Source organism: Camelus bactrianus, chromosome 26 (genome assembly GCF_048773025.1).
Source record: "Camelus bactrianus isolate YW-2024 breed Bactrian camel chromosome 26, ASM4877302v1, whole genome shotgun sequence".
NCBI classification, from domain to species: Eukaryota; Metazoa; Chordata; class Mammalia; order Artiodactyla; family Camelidae; genus Camelus; species Camelus bactrianus.
In genome coordinates this window covers 30049169-30063064 of record NC_133564.1, presented here as the reverse complement: position 1 = coordinate 30063064, position 13896 = coordinate 30049169, and the positions used below count along the sequence as shown (strand labels likewise).

Sequence of the window (13896 nt, the reverse complement as noted above, 5' to 3'; positions counted from 1 at the left end):
ACCTCGCGGCCCTGCGCGCAGCACCACGGGCTCAGCAGGGTGGAGAGGCCCTTTGCTGCTTCCCGGGGAAAGCTATCAGGGCAGCGGTGGAGCAAGAGGGAGAAGGCAAAGATGCTCACTCCTTCTGTGAGGATGACAGCCTGGAGACCGTCCCACCCGGGGCACACAGCGCCAGGACCCAAGGAAGCAGCCTCTCCTCTCCCAGCACTCGGCCCACCCTTCTCCCTCCACCTTCCCCAGCTCACACCCCTCCCGTCCTTGCCTTCCTAGGCTCCTTCCTCCTTCCATTTCCTTCTCTCTCCTTTTCTTCCATCCCTCCGTCCTCCTCCCGGTCCTATTCCCCCTGCTCCCCCTCTCCTGCCACGGAGACCATTTCTCTGGCAGTTTTCTTTTTCATGGAGAACCCTCAGAACGAGCCAGGCCAGGCGTGGTCCCTGCCTCGCCCACACCTCGTACACAGCAGGGCCCACCGTCTCCACAGCAGGCGAGGCTGTGTGCTGTGTTCTTTCCTGGCTTGAAAGAAAGGGTCCAGGTAACTGGTGGAGTAAGTTACAAGTGTGGAGCCATTCGTCCTGGGGCCGGATTGATTTCTCTAGGTCTATCTGTACATCAAGTGAGGATGGTTACTGAGCATCGCTCCCAGCTAGGGCTGGGGCAGCAGCAGTGAGTGGAGTGGTGACTACAGACACTGAATCAGCCCCGGTCACACAGATCTCCCCAAGACTCACTCTCTGTCTCTGCGACTCAGACAATTTACTCCAAGCCTCTGTCTGCTCCTTTGTAAAACTGAACCTGGAACCCGTTAAATGAGATAGTGTACTTAGCATAGTGACGTTCATAGGAAGCTCTCAAGAGGTGTCAGCCACATGGTGGTGATGGTGCAGGCAGGCGTGACTCTTTCCCTCTGGTAACTCTCTGTCTAGAGAGGAAGATAAGACAGCTACTCAAGGGAGACAAGGAAATCAGGAAGGCACAGATGAAGAATTCTGAGGGGTGGGGTGGAGGAAGAAACTCCCTTTTCTAGGGGTGATGAGGAGAGCCTTTGAGAAGCCCGGGGAGACATTCCTGGTGGAGGAAACACCATAAGCAAAGGTCCAGAAACAGGAGAGTTGGTGGTTTATTCAGGGAAGAGGAGACAATATCTCTAAAATGGGAGTGAAATAAAGAGAGGTAGTGAGAGAGAATCTGGAAAGGCAGTTTAGGATAACTAGAACTGAAACCTTAGTTCCTTTAGGAACTAGAACCTTCGAGGTCCCAGGGTAGAGCTGTATTTCCTGCATTTGTGCTCCAGATCGCACGCTCTTTTGCCTGTTCCTTCCTATACCGTCCAGACAGACTATTATGTCACCTATGTTAGCAAAACAAAACAAATACACCTCCTTGAGCCCACTTCTCTGCTTTCCTTTGAGTGAAGCTCCTAGAAAGGTAGCTGCACTCACTGTCCCCAGTTCTCTCCATCCCTCTCAAGCCATTCATTCAAGCTTTCATCCGGAGACTGTTCTTGCCAAGGTCATCAATGGCCCCCACATTGTTCAGTCCAGTGTTTATCTTCCTTGACTCTCAACAGCCTTTGACACAGTCAATCACCCCCTTACCGCGAGGCACTTTCTCCACTTGGCTTCCAGACACCACACTCCCCCAGTTTCCTCCCACCCTTGTCATCAGCCTTTTCTACTTTCTCCCCAGCTCCCTGACCATCTTCCGTTTGGAGTACCCCAGGGCTCTGAGTTGGACCTCCTTGCTTTTTTTGGTGTGTGTGTGTGGGGGGAGCCAGTGTTTGTTTAACTTTAAAAATTATTTTAACTACGGTAAAACATATATAACATAAAATGTACTGTCTTAACTCGCTTTTAAGTGTATAGTTAAGTACATTCACGTTGTGTGAGCCATCTCCAGAACGCTTCTCATCTTGTAAATCTGAAACTCTATACCCGCTGAACATCAACCCCCCTCCACCGCCTCCCCTCCTCCCAACTCCCCAGCAACCATCATTCAACCTTCTGTCTCTATGAACTGGGCTACTCTAGGTACCTCTTATACCTAGAATCATACAATATTTGTCTCTTTGTGATTGGTTCATTTCACTTAGCATCACATCCTCTAGGTTCATCCACACTGTAGCATGTAACAGGATCTCCTTCCCTTTTTAGGCTGAGCAATATTTCACTGTATATATCGACCACATTTTGTTTATCCATTCATCCATCGATGGTCAGGGGCTGCTTCCATCTCTTGGCTCTTGTGAATAATCCTGCTATGAACATGGGTGTGCAAATATCTCTTTGAGACCCTGCTTTCAATTCTTTTGGTCTGTAGCCAGAAGTGGAATTGCTAATCATACAGCAGACCTCTTCACTTCTCTCCCCACCATTGTGATATCATCCAGTCTCATGGCTTCAAATATATTTGCTGATGACTTCCAAATGTAAAACTCCAGCTCAGACCTCTTCCCTGAACTCTTGACTTATATACCCAACAGTCTACTTACATCTCCACTTGGATCTCCGGTAGGCATCTAGAACTTGACATTTCCCCAAATTGAACTTGTAATTCCCTCCCCCAAACCAGATCTTCCCCCAGTCTTCTCCAGCTCACTTGATAGCAACCCCATCCTTCCACCTGCTCCATTACAAATTCTGGAGTCCTCTTTGCCTCCCTCTTTCTCTCGCATCCCACATCCAGTCCATCAGGAAATCCCATTGATTCTGCTTCACAGTAAATTAGATTCTGACCACTTCCCATCATCTCGACCACTACTCCCAGGGTCTAAGCCACCATCCTTGCACCTGGCTTATTGCAGTAGCCTGCTAACAGTTCTTACTTCCATACTTGCCCCCTTTTCTAAACCTATTCTGCAGGCAACAACCAAAATAATCTTTTCAAAGATTTTTAAGTCCGATTACATCCCACCCCTCCCCTCCTTAAACCCTCCGATGGCTCCCACCTCCCCAGGGAAATGCCAAAGGGCTTTAATGACCAACAAACGTGACATGATCTGGCTCCATTAACTCTGTGATCTCATCTCTTACTAGTCTTCCCGTGGGTGTTGGTTGTCGATGACTGCATAAGAAATTACCCCCAAACTTAGTGGCTGGAAACAGCAAACATTTATTCCCTCACAGTTTCCTGGCAGGAGGCAGGGTGTGGTGTAGGAGGGTCCTCGGGCTCTGTGTCTCTCACAAGGTGCCATCAAGGTGTCACTTGGAACTGTGGCCATCTCCAGGCTTATCACTTCCAAGCTCACCCACCAGGTGGTTGGCAGGACTCAGCTCCCTGGGGGCTGTGGGATCGAGGTCCTCAGTGGCTCCCGCTCACTTCCTGCCACGCAGCTTCTCCATTAAGAGCTCACGATGTGGCAGGTGCGTCCATCAGAGCAAGTGAAAGAACAAGGAGGCACGCAAGGCAGAAGCCAGTCTTTTGGTGACTTATTCCCAGAAATGGGCCCCCATCATTTTTGCTGTATTATATTCATTGAAAGCAAACCTCTAGGTCCAGCCCACACTCAAGGGCTGGGGGTTACACAAAGTCACAGATCACTGGAGCCCCTGTAGAAACAGCCCACCGTACCCCGCTTCTTCCTCTGCCCCGGCCTCTTTGTTCTTCCATCAATACGCGAGGCACCCCTACCGCAGGCCTTGGTCCCACAGGTCCTCCACCTGGGCTGCAATTCCCAAACCGCTGGCCATTAACACCTCCCTCAAGTCTCCGCTCAAATGTCACCTCTTCAGCGAGGCTTTCTTTGACCCCTAAACCCCCACACTGTCTGTTCCTTCTCCCGGTTTTATTTTTCTTCATAACACTTTGCACTCTCAAACATACTCCAGTTGACTTTCCTATCTGTCTGTCTGTCTGCCTCCATTAGAATCCAAGGTCCCAAGGGCAGGGATTTTTGTCTGTTTCACTGCTATAACCCCAGCACCTAGAGCAACGTCTGGTTTACAGTAGATGCTCAATACATGAACAAATCCTATAGGCTAGCGACTTGGAACTTCTCAGTGTGCAGCCCTTTCTTCAAAAATATTGTAAGGGATTCCGTTCTATAAGACAGACTTGAGCAAAGTAGTTCTGCTGGAACTGGGGGGTAGGGACACGCAGCCCTGCTCCAGCTGCCACGCCCACCCCATTACTCCCCTTTGGTGATGTCTGAGGGACTCACAGACCCCTAGCTGCTCTCGGAGAACTGTGAGACGTTCTGTTCCCAGCTCATGGCTCCAGCCCCTGGTGTGAGTACTGGATCCCGCTGGAAACCAGCCTGGTATTTTGAGCGGTGGGAAAGGAGCCCTGTGGCTCCTCCACCATTCCTACCACCACCGCCAATGACTCAGTGCGCGGACCCAGCCCTCTCCCATTCACAACTCTGTTACTTTTCACAACTGCTCTATTCCTGGCCTCCGAAAAGCGAGAAAACATTGAGACGCCCACAGTCACTGTTGGAACAGACCTTAGACATCACTGAACACAATCTTCTGCCCTGGTTTTCAATCATTAATTCATTCAACAAACATTGAGTCCATGCTGTGTACATGCCAGGCCCTTAAAGAGACATGAACAGCAGAGCACCTACCTCCCAGGAGCACGTGGAGAGGCGGCGGACACAGGGACGCGCGGCCGGAACTCCCGCGGCCTGACCCCGCCTCCCCGGCCGTGCCCACGCGGCGCCTGCGCACTCGCTCCCCTTCCCGAGTCGCTGTGTGGGGGTTGGGACCGCCTGACCTGCTGGTCCTGCACCGAGATGCTTCAAAGCCGCGTTAAGAATGTTCGGATCCCCACAAAGCCCTACTATACCCAAGTTTACCAGGAGATTTGGGTAGGAAGGCGGTTGAAGGGCTTCATCGTTTATAAAATCAGGAGTGCTGATAAAAAAAAAACAAAGTAAAGCCCTGAACGCTTCCAGTCCTGCGCCTGCTCATGGCGACCATGAACCAGCTTTACGTGGATGGAAGAACAGTCTGGCTGGGTTGATTGGGAACGTGAGACATCGTGTTGACTTGTAGACGGGCCGCTGCTCTCAAGCATGAATAAAAGTACCTGTGAGATTAAAAAAAAAACAAAACAAACAAACAAAAAAAAAAACCCAAACCACACACACACCCACCCCCATAAACAAAAAACCAAATTCCTTCTGTCTGAATACCTCCAGTGCTGGGGAACTTACTACCTCTGAAGGCCACACATTACAGTGCCCAATGCTACCAGGAACAAAACCATTATTCTTTTTATTGAGCCCTAAATCTGTTTTCTTATAACTTCTCCCTTTGGACTTAATTTTCTCCTCTGGCTCCACACCAAATAATTCTCTTTTCCAAATGATAGCCTGTTAAGTACTTGAAAACAGTAATCAAGTCCCACAGAGAGTTCTCCATAGACTTGTGGCCACTTGGGGTGGGGGTGGGGGTGGGGGGCTGTGTTTTGCGGCTGCCCCTAACGAGTTGGGATTTTGAAGGCAGGCAGAGCTGGGTGGCTTCTGATCTCAAGCAGGGCTGTGGTGCTGGGAACTCCCTCTCAGAACCCGGGCGCCCACCCCACCCCACCCTACCCCACTCTTGGTTCCAGCAAGAGTAAAGCCCGAGGCCACAAATTTCCTGCTGCCTCTAGGGGCTCCCCTCCCTGGTGGGGCAGCTTCTCCAGGTGCAGAGTTTCAGCCTGTTCTTTTGATTTCGAAGCAACTGAGTCCTGGTTCTCTGGGGTGAGCAGGACACAGTGAGGTAGACCATCGGTGGCTTGGGAAAGCCTAGAGATGCTGGGTGGTGGGCGAGGGGCGATGGGCACAGGAAGTGGGGTTGGGGGAAGGGGCAACAAGGAATTCAATGATGGGTTTTTGGGTTTTTTGGGGTTTTTTTTGGTATGTTCTTTGTTTCCACAAAATGTAGTTTTCCAAGTAATTGTTTCCCTGATGCAATAGGGCCCCCCTGGGCCTCCGGGTGTAAATCTTCCCAACAAGGGGGCAGAGTTCTGCTTTTTCCTGCAAGACGGAAAGCCCAGCTTTTTCTCTGGACCAGCTGAGCAGGTCTTGAATTCATTAGTTTGGGCCACTTGGCTGAGCTGTCTCCGGCACGTCTGCCAGAGCCGTGGGCTGCTGGGCACAAGCCTGTCTGCCCTTAAATGCAGGAGGTCGGGCTTGTCTGGGAGAGAAGAGAAGAGGGAGGCGGGGCGGTGGAGGAAAGCAGAGAGAGAGAAGTGGAGGTGGGCACAGTGGGGGACAGGAGGGGAGGGCAGAGGCGGAGGAGCGGGGAGGAGAGAGAGCCTTAACTATCTGCAGTCTCAGAAGAAAGAGGAAAAGCCTCAAAAAAATATTCTCAGTTTCAGAAGATGAGCCAGGAGACGGGAGTAACCTGTGGCATCTTCCCTGCACAGCTGTATGAGGAAGCATGTTCCTGAAAAATGCCCTGCTTCCTGGCTGCAGCGGGAGCAAAGGGGTAACAGGTCCGTTTCAGAGGGTCTGCCCTGCCCTGGCCTCTCTCCCAGTCCTCTTTCTCCCCATGTGCTTGTTTCCATTTAAAATGCAAAGAAAGAAAAACATTCTCTTGCTTCCTTTTCCTTCCTTGTCCTTCCCTGTTCCTCACCGGCAATTCCCAGCCCATCTCAAATTCCATCCCGACCCCACTTCTTCCACACTGACAAGCGCCGGAATAAATGGGGCTTTTCACTTCCTCCAGGCAGTGTCCTTCTCTCAGTGATGCCTGCTTCCCTTCCCTCTAAGTCACCTATAATGAAAGGAAGTGGAGCGTTGGCATCCTTGGGAAAACATCTAGGCATCTTAAATGAACAGAGAAGAGAAAAGGTTTGTCCCTCAAAGGACATCAGCTGGTTGAGGGCAGGCACCCCTCAGGAATCTGTATCAAGCCCCCATCACGTGACATCACCCAGACTCCACCCATCAATCCACATCTACCCCCTACTGACTTCCAATAAATAAGGGCCATTCTGGTCCACACAGGCCTTTAATCCACCATCCTAAGTAAAGGCTTTGGGTAGAACTGTTCATTGGGTACCAGTTTCGCTCCTTTGCAGCCCCATCCCCAGCAGGTTTGTAAAACCCTAACCATCTCTTGCCTGCCTAGCAAATCACGCCCTTAGGAAAATTCTTTCAGCTCAATCATTTAGACTTACTGTGAATTTAAAATCCTAGTTAGGTCAACCTAGAGTTATTTGCCTTTCAATCACCCCTAATCGGGGAATTAAAGGCTTTAAAATGACCACAGGCAGCATCAACCAAGGGAAAGGTATTTAAGGGAGCAAAGTGCTCTTTCGTGTTCCTGATGTAGACTCTATAAGCAGCTGCATTCTCATTTTCTTCTTTTTATTTTTTATAACTTTATTTTTTATAAGCACTTTTTAAGTTCTTTTTTTTTTTTTTTTTAAATAAGGATACCAGGGATTGAATCCAGGACCTTGTGCATGCTAAGCATGTGCTCTACCACTGAGCTATGCCCATCCCCCTCATTTCCTTTAAGGCCAGCCTAGAACCCAATCCCATGAAGTCAAGTTAAAAGACTTCTTGTCCTCACTCCAGGATAGAGAAGGGCTGTGAAATGCCACCAGTGGTGAGCCAGGGCACTTGTGAGATCGTCCCCCAGCCCCACCGGTCTAGGGGAACAGAACTCAGTGCACCCGTTATGTTTAGATAAACTTCGACACATTCCTGCCTGGATGCAGAATCCTGGGCTGGAGGTTCTGGGAGCCCTGTGGTGGTGGGGTGCTCTGTGGGCACAGCCCATAGTTACCCGGACTGGACTCAAGAAGAAGCAGCCCCACCCCTTCACTCTAGGGCTGGGATCAAAACATCAGCACCACCCGGTGTGTGGCTGGTACAGTAGGAGAACATTTGTCTGGGACTTTGATGTGCATCTTGCCCAAGAGTTCATTGCGGAGCAATGTTACCACACCAACATCATCATCGTATGGCATTTTTTTCCTAGAGTGTCCAGATGTGCATAACACCGAGATGGGCCAATCAAGCCAGCTCCCTCTGCAGTGTTTGAAGCTTTCTCTTCAGCATCGAGAGCTGTTGCTCATTATAAACTCCTACGATTGTGTTCTGCACCCAGTCTCTCCTCACTGTGTCAGTCTGAAACAAACTTGTCTTCTCCAAAAAGGCTGCAGAGGTCTTTGGGGATCTTGCAGAGGCTAAGCCAGAACCCTTATTTGATTTGGTTGGTGGTCTCTGCCACAGAGCTAATGAGCTGCAAATACTCCCCTTCAAAAGGAAGGGCTCAGCCTTTGATGCCTGCAGGGCCCCGCCCAGAAAGAACAGCCTCCAGATGCAGCCAGCAGCTTGGTTTCCCAACAGAGCCCTGGAGAGCTCCTCAGGATGGGAATCAGAGAGCCTGTCCCACCGGCCACCCCTACAGCCTTGCCTCCCTGTTGGAAATGGAGAGCCGTTTTGGTTTGCACTCCGCATTTTTGGGCACAGCAGGAAAAGCATAACAAGGACCATTTGTTGAGTAATTAGTTACACGCCAGCCCCGGTGCCAAGCACTGTCCGTGTGTCATTTTCTCTGGTTCTCCAACAGATCTTATTTTAAAGATACAGAAACTGGGGCACAGAGAGGTGCTATCATTAGACCAAGGTCACACAGCTAGTAGGTGGCAGATCCAGGACTTGACCCCAAATCTCGTTGACTTTCAAGACCATGCATTTCAACATACAGCAAATGGTTTTCTTTCTATAAAACCCTGGAAATAAGTCTTGATCGCCAAATGTCTGGGATCCATGTGGTTAGGGCCAAATAGAAATCGGTCTATGGTTAAAAGCCATCATGCTACTGGGCCAACAATCGTCTCTGAAAGAACATGGGGGAAAGCTCTCTCATTTAGAGCTTCCTTCCCACCTCTTCAGCCAAGCATCTGTTTGGGGGGAAGATTTCTGTCCATACAACCTGTCCACGCTGGTGAAATTAGGAACAGTAAGGTCAGTGGGTGGTATCGGGGCAGCCAGATAGGATTGCTTCCTAATGATTTCTGAGAACTAGCTGGAGTTTACCTGCCTGGTACCCGGCCAAGAGCAGCCAGTGTTGGGACAAGAAGGCAGAGAGTCAAGCAGAATGAAAGAAAAGCAAGTTGTGGGAGCAGAATAAGAACACCAGAACTCTTAACACAACTTCATCGCGTATGTACCTAGCGATCAAACTCACAGCAGAGTGTGAATGTGAGACTGTGTGTGCGTGTGTGTGTGCGTGTGCGTGTGTGTGTGTGTGTGTGTTGGGACAGAGAGGTTGGGGAAGGGAGGAACCTTCTGCAAACTAGTTCATAAAAGATCAATATAGGGGTGGGATGTGGAGGGGAGGGTACAGGTCAGTGGTAGAGTGCATGCCTAGCATTCACAAAGTCCTGGGTTCAATCCCCAGTACCTCCAGGAAAAATAAATAAGTTAAAAAAAAAAAAAAGAAAGAAAAAGAAAACCTCCCCCTTCAAAAACTAAAAAGTAAATAAAAAGTTTTTTCTAAGGAAAGACCAATATCATATATGAAATATCAGCCTACAGTGGTTTGCATCACCCCGTATGTAACGCCCAGTCATTCAGTCCAGACTATAACTGAAGGGGAGGCCAGGGCAGGGGGACCGAGACTAGCCAGCTGGGCCTTCACAGAGTATGGAGGGGACATCTGCCGGCCCTCGAAGGCGGAGCGAGATGCAATCAGGTGCTGCGGAATCAGGTGCTGCGGATGACAGGGTATACATTTGAAAAGACTGGAAGTAAAAACTCAAATCACAGCTGCATTGCACTTAAAATCACAAGCCGTTAGGGCTCAAAGGGTCCCCAGAGGCGGCGGCCTGGAGAAAACAAGGTGCTGTGGGTGAGCTGCTTATCTTCCCCGGGCTTAGTGGATATTGGTCTCCATGGAACTGGGATTGCTTTGTAGACAAGATCTCTGTTAACCCAATAACGTCCTTGGGAAGCAGCCAGACGCGGAGATGGTGACCAGAGCAGCGGCGGTGATTTGATCCTTCGTGTTATAGTTGGGTGGAGAAGAACCAGGGCCCCCAACTCTGCTCTGCCAGCCTCCCCAGCTGCAAAGCAACTGGAAAGGGGGTGCTGCCTGAAAGATGGGGGATGAGGGAGACCTTAGCCTCCCCACTGGCCTCCCGGCTTCCACTCCTGCCCCCTTCCCCTCTGTTCAGCACACCACAGCCAGGTATGATTTTGTACCAAAAAAAATTCACCTATTTTAAGTGCAAGGTTTGATAAAATTTTAGTAACTGTAGGTAGTCCTACACATGTACACACTCAAGACACAGATGTTTCTATAACCATAAAACCTTTTCTCATGCAACCATCCAGTCGATACCCTCCCCTGACCCTTGCTCCAGGTGACCACTGATCTGTTTTCTGTCACTAGAGTTTCACCTTGTCTAAAGTTCCATATAAATGAACTCAGGCAGCATGTAGTCTTTTGTTTTGACTTTTTTCATTTCACAAGGTGCTTTTGAGATCCGTTCGGGTGTTAATATTTCATTCCTTTTTATTGCTGGATGCTGTGTGGACAATCCGCAGTCTGTTTACCTGCGCTGCAGTAGGCATTTGAGTTCTTTCACATCACTGCCCTTGGCCCCAGGAAGAAAAGCCACAGGCCTGAGAACTCACTTTGGTATGGCTCCCGTCCTCTGAGGGTTTACTGCCCTGAAGAGTATCTGCCTCTGCGGCTTTTTTGCAACTTGTCCAGATTTTTTTAGTTGGTTTTTATAGGAGAGTCAGTCTGGTGAGATCTTACTCCGTCATTACTAGAAGCAGAAACTCTAAAATATTTTAAAAAGCAAATATCATGTCCCTTCCCTGCTAAAATCCCATAAACATCTTACCATTTCCCTGAGAGTAAAGCCCAAAATCCTTAGTGGGACCTTCAGTTAGATTCCTGAGCAAGAAACAGAAAAATCCCTCAACTGGGATTTTTAAAGACACTTCAATAAAGGGACTATTGAGAGGGACCGCCACCTTCGGGGAGGCTGAGAGATGGAGCGTGAAGGGTGACAGCCTGGGAAGAAACGAGTGGGGAATGGGAGCAGGAGGTGCCCCCCCCTACCGCCTGGAGGGGCTGGCCCCTAGCTAAGTGGGTGATTGGGGCAGGGGGTTGTTTGGATACCAGATGGCCAAGCCCCATAGTCACGCCCTACAGCCCCAAGTTCAAGCCTGCCCTGTGCATTCTCCATCACCAGTGCTTCTGACAACAGCGCCATTTCCAACCCCATTTTACAGATACGGAAACTGAGGCACGGAGGTTGCGATGACTCTATTTCCTGCAGGTCTAAGTTTAAAAGTTAACCTCCCTGACCACCACATTGATAGCCAGCTCTTGCTTCTTCCAAACCAGCAAGCACTCTCTTAAATGTCCCATAGGTTCAAGTCCACAGGCCTTCTGTGAACCGCTGACTAGGTGAATTGAAGAAGCTTTATACTCTAAAAAAAAAAAAGACTGTCAGAGCCAGCTGCTGTCTTGTGCCACCACATATAAGCCCAGTGCCAGCATATCTTTTAACTTTTAAAGAGAAGCTGGAATGCTGTACACCAAAAATTGACACATTGTAACTGATGGTACTTCAATTAAAAGATTTAAGTTAATTTAAAAATGGTTGTGCTTAAATAAATAAATAAATAAATAAAATAAAGAGAAGCTGGAAATCAGATTTTTTTATATACAATTTTTAAACGTTACTTTAAGAGTTTTTTTTTTTAACTGTACAGGCCAAACACATTTTTATAGGTTGATTCCCACCCACAGGCCTCCAATTTGCAACCACTGTTTTAAAGAGGATCTCTTTAAGAGTAACAGTCTGGGGCAAAGTATAAAATGAGTGAGTGCCTCCAACAAGGTAATATTCCTTAATCTTTAACTCTGTATACGTGGTTAATTTAAGCCTGTCTGCCCTGGTATTTTCCCCAGTCAACAACTGAGCTGACTACCTTTTTTGCAAAGTTTAGAAGGAAAAGAGAGACAGAGAGAACCAGAGGCTATTTACAGAAGCTAAGGAAAACAAAAAGGGAGATTAAGGCACTCAGGACTAGCAATTGTGGGAAGTCATGGTGACTGCAGGGCCCTAAAAGGCAGAGTGAACAAAGGGCGGTCCAGAGCCAGGAAAGCTGGGGCATGCACCAGGAGCTGGTGTTCCAGGGCCCAGCCCCTGCCAGAACGTCGGCCCCCACGCAGGAGAAGAAATGCCCCGCCGTCTCTGTCTCTCCCCTGGGTTCTTCCATCTCCTCCACGTGCCCGCATCACTCAGACCGAACTGGAAGCCGGAGGGCAGGGAAGCCAGAGGAAGTGATTTTATCGTTCAGCCTCCCGGGTGCAGAGCAAGGCAGGGAAGGACCTATTGTAGCCCCATATCACCACACTACAATAGGCATGTGAAAAAATGCTCAATAGCACTAATTATCAGAGCAATGCAAATCGAAACTGCAATGAGGTATCACCTCACACTGGTCAGAATGGCCATCATTAAAAAGTCCACAGAAATAAATACTGGAGGGTGTGTGGAGAAAAGGGAACCTTTCTACACTGTTGGTGGGAATGCAGTTTGGTGCAGCCACTATGGAAAACAGTATGGAGATTCCTTTAAAAACTAAGAATAGACTTACCATGTGATCCAGTAATCCCACTCCTGGGCGTATATCTGGAGAAAACTCTAATTTGAAAAGATAGATGCACCCCAGCGTTCACATCAGCACTATTTACAATAGCCAAGACATGGAAGCCACCTAAATGTCCATCAACAGATGACTAGATAAAGAAGATGTGGTATATACATACAATGGAATACTACTCAGCTATAAAAAAGAATAAAATAATACCATTTGCAGCAAAATGTTTGGACCTAGAGATTATCGTACTAAGTGAAGTAAGACAAATAGAGAAAGACAAATATCATATGATATCACTTATATGTGGAATCTAAAAAAGACATAAATGAACTTAAGACAGACAGACTCAAAGACATGGAAACAGACTTATGGTTACCAGGGAGGAAAGGGGGTGGGAAAGGATAAATTGAGAGTTCAAGATTTGCAGATACTAACTACAATATATATTATATATACTAACTACTATACATAAAATAGAAAACAATAAGATCCTGTACTGCACAGCACAGGGAGCTATATTCAAAACTTTGTAATAGCCTATAATGAAAAAGAATATTAAAAAAACCCACACGTATATATAACTGAATCACTTTGCTGCACACCAGAAGCTAACACAACATTGTCAATCAACGGCACTTCAGTTAAAAAAAAAACCACAGCCACACTGGACATCTCTCTGTTCCTCAAATAACGCTCTTCCACCCTTTGCCACATGACGTCCCCTCCCTTTGCCACATGACATCCCCTCCCTTTGCCAACCTCATGACTGTTCCGCCTCCTACTCTCAGCTTACCCCTAACTTCCTGGGGGAGATCTTTTATGACTCCCCAGACCAGATAGTGACTCTTTTATTACATTCCTAAAGCTCCCTGTACTTCTCTCCTAAAACACCATGCTCACCAGTGACTGACTAACCATGTCTTGTGATTGAATGATTTCTCTAACATCTGCCTTCTCTAAGAGACTGTGGGCTCAAGGAGGGCAGGAGGGATTTCTGTTTTCCTCACCACTCTCTCTGCAGTCCGAGCACAGGGTCTGGCACGTGGCCTGGTCAATCAGCAGGTGCTGAATGGATAACCAACGTGTCTGTCTGAGTGCTGTTAATTTCTGACACTGAGCATGGAATAGGCCCCCATTAAATGTGATTGGATGTATTAATGAATGCATAAAACTATTTTATATTTTAAACCTCTACCACACTTAAAAGTAATGAGACCTATTACTCGAATGCCCACTGTGAAAAGTAGCCCTTTCCTTTATTAGTCCTAGAAGTGCCTCTTTTAAGTTTGGGGAGCTGTCCTCCTGCTCCCCGAATCTGTGAT

General features: G+C 48.2%; 1 pseudogene; it reads left to right on the top strand.

The window, feature by feature from the left end:
* The first annotated feature begins 4602 nt into the window (after positions 1–4602).
* Positions 4603–5019, top strand: LOC105071548 (ATP synthase F(0) complex subunit j, mitochondrial pseudogene; annotated as a pseudogene).
* The last annotated feature ends 8877 nt before the right edge of the window (positions 5020–13896 follow it).